The 8,102-nt window shown below is 36.6% G+C and overlaps 1 pseudogene; it reads right to left on the bottom strand.

The window, feature by feature from the left end:
- Nucleotides 1-1,647: 1,647 nt before the first annotated feature.
- On the bottom strand, nt 1,648-4,958 carry LOC108313743 (annotated as a pseudogene).
- Nucleotides 4,959-8,102: the final 3,144 nt, after the last annotated feature.

Consider the following 8,102-nt stretch of genomic DNA (forward strand, 5'->3'; position numbering starts at 1 on the left):
GCCTGTCTGTGTCTTTGGATTGGGGGATTTAGTCAGCCTTTCTAAAAAATACCAAAAAAATAAAGAACATCAACATATTTAAGAAATTGCATCAACTAATGGGCAAAACAGCCAGCTAACATTAAATGACAGTATCAAACACACATATATTGTTATTAATTCTAAATTTAAATCGACTAAATCCCCCAATCCAAAGACACAGACAGGCAAAAAAAGCCAAGACCCATTGGGGTTTCTAACATGTCTTATTGACTAGTCATTCCAGTGTAGGTGAATCACTCAGTGTACTTAGGTGGTCTTTAATTTCTAATTGTCTAATTGTTTTATAGGGTAATTGTTTTAATTGTTTTGTAATCCTCTGTGTAGAGGTCTTGCACATTTTTCATTGGACTCATTCCTAGGTATCAAGTTTTTTAAACTTATTATAAAAATTTTTGTTTCATTTCATATTTATATATTCTTTATAGAAAAGCAATTTATAATGTTCATCTTGTATCCTGCAACCTTGCTAAATTCACTTTTTAAAAAGGGAACTGAGATTGAAACATAATTTTGTAGAATTCTAAAGTTTTCTATACTTAGAAATCATGTTATCTGTAGATAGAGATGGTTTCATTTCTTGAAGTCTATATGCCACGTTTCATTTTTTTTTTTTCCTTTTGTTGCGTTAGCCTGAGCTCCAATATCATGCTGAACAGAAATAGTAATAGCAAGCATCCTTTCTTAATTTCCAAGGGAAAGCTCTTATATTTCAGTATTAAGAATGGTATTTCTTTCATATCAAGGAAATTTTCTATTCCTAGTTCTTAAAGCATTTTTATTACTATTGAGTTACAAGTTAAATTTAATGCCTTTTCTTCATTTATCAAGATGATTGTGATTTTTATCCTTAACTCTGATTAATGTAGTGTGATGAATTACACTAACTGATGTTCACATGTTAAATTATCCTTACATTTCTGGACAAAAACCCACTTTGAAAAGTATTTATCTTCCTTACAAACCACTAGATTCTATTTGCAAATTCTTTTTGAGGATTTTTGCAACTATGTTCATGAGAGAAGTTGGTTCATAATTTCCTTTATTGAATATCTTTGTCAAGTTTCATACCTCAAGTTATGCTGGACTCATAAAAATAGTGAAGAAATATTTCCTTTGTTCTCTGGAAGAGTTTGTATAAGATTTGTGATATTTTTTCCTTAAATATTTTGAAGAATATTCTGAAGGCACCGTGTCTAGAGTTTTTGTTGTGATGGTGGTGGTTATGGGAAGATTTTAATAACAAATTCTTTCTTCTTAATATATATAGGACTAGGCCGGGCGCGGTGGCTCAAGCCTGTAATCCCAGCACTTTGGGAGGCCGAGGCGGGTGGATCACGAGGTCAAGAGATCGAGACCATCCTGGTCAACATGGTGAAACCCCGTCTCTACTAAAGTACAAAAAATTAGCTGGGCATGGTGGCGCGTGCCTGTAATCCCAGCTACTCAGGAGGCTGAGGCAGGAGAATTGCCTGAACCCAGGAGGCGGAGGTTGCGGTGAGCCGAGATGGCGCCATTGCACTCCAGCCTGGGTAACAAGAGGGAAACTCCGTCAAAAAAAAAAAAAAAAAAAAAAAAAAAAAAAAAAAAAAAAAAAAAAAAAAAAATATATATATATATATATAAGAGTAGATATATTTTTTCTCAGTTTTGTGTTTTTCAAGGAATTTGTGCATTTTATCTAAATTGTTGATCTATTTGGTGTAAAGTTATTGATGTTGTCCTCATCTTTTTGAAGATAATATATATCTGTAGTCATACATATCTCCTCACAATTTTTTGCACTGATCAGTCTTGCTAGAAGACTATCAAGTTTATTAATCTTTCAGAGAATCAGTATTTTATTTTTAAAAATTTCTTGTGTACATTTGTTTCCTGTTTCATCGATTTATATTATTTCTTTATATTTTCTTTAGTTTTTGATTTTGATTCATTTTTTTAGCTCCTTGAAAATGAAACATAATTTTTAAAAACCTTTCTTCTTTTCTAATATATGTATTTAAAACTCTTTCCCTCTAAGTACCACTTTAGCTGCATCCTACAAGTTCTGAACTATATCAATATTTTCATTCAGTTAAAATATTTTCCAATTCTTTTTTTGATTTTTTTTTTCACTTATGAGTCATATATAAGGATGTATTATTTTATTTACAGGAAATTGGGCTTTTTTTTAAATTAAATTTTTGCTATTGATTTCTAGCTTTACTGCTCCATGGCCAGAAAACATAATATGAATAGTTTCAATTCTTTGAAACTTGTTGAAGCTTGCTTCATGACCCAGCATATGGAATTTATGATAAATACATGCATTTGAAAAGAACATGAATTCTGTTATTAGATGTAGTGTTGACATATGCTAATTAGATCAAGTTTGTTAATTGTGTTTATAATTTTTTTTAAAGACATTTATTCAGCATTATGATCAGACTATTACATTTAGCAATCAAAATCATGGGTGCAAAAAAAAAAAAAGTTTACCTTTGTTGGAATGCTTTATACTTTCCACAGAACAGAAACTAAAATAACCTGTTATACGATTAGTCACAAATACAGTCCTTGAGTTTTTTGCCCATACACATGAGTTTTTATCTAAACCATGTCTTCTTTGTAGCAGCTAGGCCCCGTCACCACGTCACCACTGTGCTTGGCTGAGTTCACAAATCTGCTGTAATCTGTAGCTTCCCTGTCTCGTCTCTGGCTATCCTCTCTTGTTAAGCTTTGTTTCCTAATTAAAATCTTCTGCCACTGCCATAGCTACTGCTGCTACTGGAACCATAATAGCCACCTTGGTTTTGTGGTTTGGCAAAGTATTGGCCCCCACCACCATAGGGGCCAGAGCTTCTGCCTCCAAAGTTTCCCCTCACCATGGGTCCAAAATTTGAAGACTGATTGTTGTAATTACCAAAATCATTGTAGCTTCCACCACCTCCAAAATTGCTTTCATCATTACCAAATTCATTATAGCCATCCCCACTGCCACCATATCCACCACCACTATGGCTGACACCAAAGCCACCATGACCACTGAAGTTTCCTCCATGACCAAAGTTGTCATTCCCACTGAAACCACCTTGACGACCAACATCAAAGTTTCCAGAACCACTTCCACCTCTTTGGCTGGATGAAGCACTAGCCATCTCTTGCTTTGACAGGGCTTTCCTAACTTCACAGTTGTGGCCATTCACAGTATGATATTTGTGAATGACAATCTTATCCACGGAGTCATGGTCATCCAAGGTTACAAAGGGAAAGCCCCTTTTCTTGCCACTGCCTCAGTCAGTCATGATTTCAATCACTTCAATTTTTCCATACTGTTCAAAATAATCCTTTAGGTGATATTCTTCAGTGTCTTCTTTAATGCCACCAACAAATATATTTTTTCACAGTTAAGTGGGCACCTGGTCTTTGAGAATCTTCTCTTGAGACAGGTCTCTTTGGTTCCACAACTCTTCCATCCACTTTATGTGGACTTGCATTCATGGCTGCATCCACCTCCTCCACAGTAGCATACGTGACGAACCCAAAGCCACTGGAGAGCTTGGTGTTTGGATCTCTCATTACCACACAGTCCATGAGTGTTCCCCACCGCTCAAAATGGCTCCTCACTCTCTCATTGGTTGTTTCAAAGCTCAACACTCCAAAGAAGAGCTTCCTTAGCTGTTCAGGCTCTTCAGGAGACTTTGACTTAGACATGACGGCAGGGAGAAGACAGACTTTAATCAGCGTCCACGGCAGAAAGGAGCAAGCTGATGAATGTATTGCTACAATTTTTATTTGCTTGTTTTCACAGCCATTAAGAGAGATATGTTAGTTTCCCATTATGATTGTGCAATTGTTTTATTTTTGCCTTATTTATTTTGAAATCATATTCTTGGATACTCTCTTACACACACACACATACAATTGTGGTATCACATTAAGAAATGTCTCTACTAATGCTTTTGCCTTAAACTCTAGCTAATATTAGTATGGTTTCCTTTGGCTAGTATTTGCAGTGTATATCTTTTTCTACTCTTTAATTTTTGACCTTTCTGTGTCCCTTTTTAAATGTGTATCTCCAGTCCTCATTTTATAGTTGGGTTTTATTTAATTTGGTTTTTATCCAATCTGACCATTTTAGTATTTCATTCTTTTGCATTTAATGGAATTACTGATATAGTTGGGTTTATACCAACTATGTTCCCATTTTTGCCTTTTTTTCTTGTTAGCCATGTTTTATTTTTTTCCCCTTTCTTTTTACCTTCTTTTGGATTAACCAGTTTTCATAAAGTATCATTTTCTTTCCCTCTGATAACTTATTAGACATTCTTTGTACATGTGATTACTTTATATTAGAAGATCTATCTTTGATTATACTTTAATATCAATTATTATTTGTACCATTTTTCCTGTAATTGTGAACACCTTAGACCACCTGGGTTCCAGTTGTCTCTTTCCTACCTTTTGCCATATTGTCATGTATTTTAATTTGGCATATATGTTAAATTCTACAAGACACTGATGTTTTGTATGTCAATGTCATCATACCTACCTCCAATTTTACTTTTTCCAGTATTAATTGCTTTCCTGTTTCCATCTGGGATCATTTACCTTTTAACTGAAGAACTCACTTTAGAATGTTGTTTAGTGCACATCTTTTGGTGACAAATATTCTGCTTGGCTTTGTTTTTCTGAAAATGTTTTTATTTTGCCTTCATTTTTACAGGATATTTTTACTGGGAATAGAATTCTAGATTGGTATTTTCTTTCAGCAGTTTAAAGATGTCATTCCATTGTGTTCTGGATTCCATAATTTTATGGAGAGGTCGACTATTATTAGTCTCTTTTTTTATTGAGATGGAGTCTTGCTCTGTCGCCTAGGCTGGAGTTTAGTGTTGTGACCTCGCTCACTGCAACCTCTGCCTCCCGGGTTCAAGTGATTCTCCTACCTCAGCTTTCTGAGTAGTTGGGATTACAGTTGCGCACCACCACACCCACTTAATGTTTGTATTTTTAGTAGAAAAGGGGTATCAACATGTTGGCCAGGCTGGTTTCAAACTCTTGACCTCAAGTGATCCGCCCAGTTTGGCCTCCAAAAGTGCTGGGATTACAGGCGTGAGTCACCGCACCAGGCCTTATTAGTCTTATTATTGCTTTTTTTAAAGTAATATGTCTGCTTTCTCTGACTGCTGTTAAGATTGTCTGTTTTCAGCAGTTTTACTATGGTGTTACAAGATGTAATTTTCTTTGTCTTTATCCTACTTGAGGTTCACAGAGCTTCTCGAATCTATGGGTTGATACATTTTCATCAGTTTTAGAAAATCTCAGCCATTATTTTATCGAATATTACTTCTGCCCCATTCTATTTCTCCCGTTTAGGGCCCCAGTATAAGAAATATATTTGATCTTTGGACTGTATCCAACATGTTTTCAAACGTATTTTCTATGTTTTTCTTCCCCCCTCCTTTTGTCCTTCTGTGCATCAGTTTTGTATTGACCTTTTTTCCAGTTCATTAATCCTATCTCCTGCTGTTTTCAATATGCTTTTAAATCCATCAACTCCATTTCAGACATTGTGGTTAATTCCAGGTTTGTTTTTCAGTTCTAAGTTACTATTTGTTTTCTTTTCTTACATATTTCAGTTTTTTGATGAGTTCCTAAATTGTTTAATTTTTTCCCATATTTTTCTCTAGTTTTTGAAGTTCTTAATCACAGTTATTTAAAAGTCTTTGCTAACTCTGTTATCTGAGTTACCGGTGTGTCTGCTTTTATTGAATGCCAGACATTGTGCAGAAAAACTGTGAAGACTCATGTTTTCTTCCAACAAAGGATGTGTTCTGCTAGTCACATAGAGTGTGAAGATAACCACCTTAATGCAATCAGGGCCTGTGCTTAGTTGAGCTTGGCATGCAGTTTTATTAGACCCAAACTGTATCTGCTTTATCTTTGTTTATAGTACACAGCCCTCTTCTATTGTCTCTTTCTCAGCACAGAGAAACTATAGGAAATTCCACCTTGCTTTTCAGTATTTTTGATTCACCATTTTAGCCTATTGCTGCTGGGAGACTCAGACTTTGGCAAACATCTTGAACAAGAAACTCGCTGTCTCCAAAACCCTTCAGATCTGCAATTATGTTACATCTGCTGCATGCAACCACCAAACTACTGCTGGTTCTTCTGTCATGAACAGTAACCTGTAAGGGATCAAGTCTGAATCCTCAGCCTTTAGCCACATCCAAATCAACAAGTGCCCCAGGGAGAAGAGAGGTTGTAAATCATTGGTGTTAGTTAACAACTTCAGTCTTTTCACTCCTAGGCTGTTCTTTGGGATCTCCTTCCTCTGTCAGGCTGTTGTCTTCTCAACACAGAAAAGAAAATTACACTAGGTTTTTTTCAGAAATTAAGCTCTTTAGCCTCCTACCCAACAAAGAAGAAAACTTTGGCTCTTATTTGAGGGGAAAAGTAGTTGCATGTTGAGGTCCCTTAAGTCTCTAGTTTTGTCACTCCAGCACTATGCAACCACAAAAAACTTTGTCCTCCAGCAGTGCTCCTCTGCCTGTACAAAGCCCAAATTCTCAACCTTTAACCAATACTCCAGGAGAAAAATGACTACAGGTACTCAGCTCACCTCTGAAGTCTCATGACTTCTGCAGCTCTCTTATACTTTCTCAATGATAAGTTTTTATTTTATCCAGCTCTTCTGATTCTCAGTAGGATATTCCCGAAGCAGAAATCTCTACTTCTTCATTTTTTGATGGCACTCATACAACGTCCTGTCTTTTCCCTACCTTCAAGTCTGTCATCTACAGAAGTGTGAAAGTATTCTCTCTAACCCCAAATCTGATCTTGTGGGTTATCAGCTTAAAATTTTTAAATAGGGCCGGGCGCGGTGGCTCACGCTTGTAATCCCAGCACTTTGGGAGGCCGAGGCGGGTGGATCACGAGGTCAAGAGATCGAGACCATCCTGGTCAACATGGTGAAACCCCGTCTCTACTAAAAACACAAAAAATTAGCTGGGCATGGTGGCACGTGCCTGTAATCCCAGCTACTCAGGAGGCTGAGGCAGGAGAATTGCCTGAACCCAGGAGGCGTAGATTGCAGTGAGCCGAGATCGTGCCATTGCACTCCAGCCTGGGTAACAAGAGTGAAACTCCGACTCCAAAAAAAAAAAAAAAATTTAAATAGTTCCTCACAGCCTCAGCAGTGGTTTTGCAGAGGGACCTACAGAAAAAAGAAGGGAGATGGTAATGGTTTAGCATTTGGATCCTGCACTTTAACTTCAAACAGTGAAGCTCATTTTTATCTGATATATATTTCAGGACCCTTTGGGTTCTCAGGGTTTTTTTCCCCTTGTTTAAATCATGAACCCAAAGAATAAAGTACCACGTCCTCAAGACTCTTGTGGTTTTAGCTTGCATCTCCAGTCTCATCTGCCATTCCTGCGTCCTACCAAACTGCCTGCAGTTCCCATTGGATCCCAACCTCTCCCCGGTTCCAGTATAAAATAGTGCTTCTCATTCTCAGATTTTGGTCAAATTGTTCATTCTGGTTAAAATGTCCTCTTTCCCTGGCCTTTAGATCTTTAATTTTTATGTCACTCATTTTCTTAGCTGTTGGGGAAATAATAGTTCTCATCAATGTTACCATGATATCCAATGTGCATCTTTATACTCACTGAAATCTATGGTGCCTGGCACACAAGTACTTAAATATTTGTTCACTAAATAAATGAATGAACTAGGCTTTGGAGGATACTTGGGGTTCTAATTGCTATATTTAAGTGGGGAAGGCATTAATGAAAACAGGAGAATCCAGACAAAGGTAATAAAGTAGAAATAAGTGAGAATGGCATTGGCAGTCTGTGTGCAATGAATAAGAGAAAAGATTAGGTGGAGAAGATAGATCTGCTGGATATGAATCTTGGTTCGATAGCAAGTAAGAAGTCTGTAAGTTTTTAACCAGCCAAATGATATAATGAAAGCATTTGCTTGGGGATATTTACTTAGCAGAGCATGCAATTGGTATTAGAATAGTCTATCAAGGTAGAATCGTTAAAGTCGTTCTTGTATTCTATGTACTTAAC

The sequence above is a fragment of the Cebus imitator genome, unplaced genomic scaffold (assembly GCF_001604975.1).
Source record: "Cebus imitator isolate Cc_AM_T3 unplaced genomic scaffold, Cebus_imitator-1.0 Scaffold142, whole genome shotgun sequence".
Classification (NCBI taxonomy): Eukaryota; Metazoa; Chordata; class Mammalia; order Primates; family Cebidae; genus Cebus; species Cebus imitator.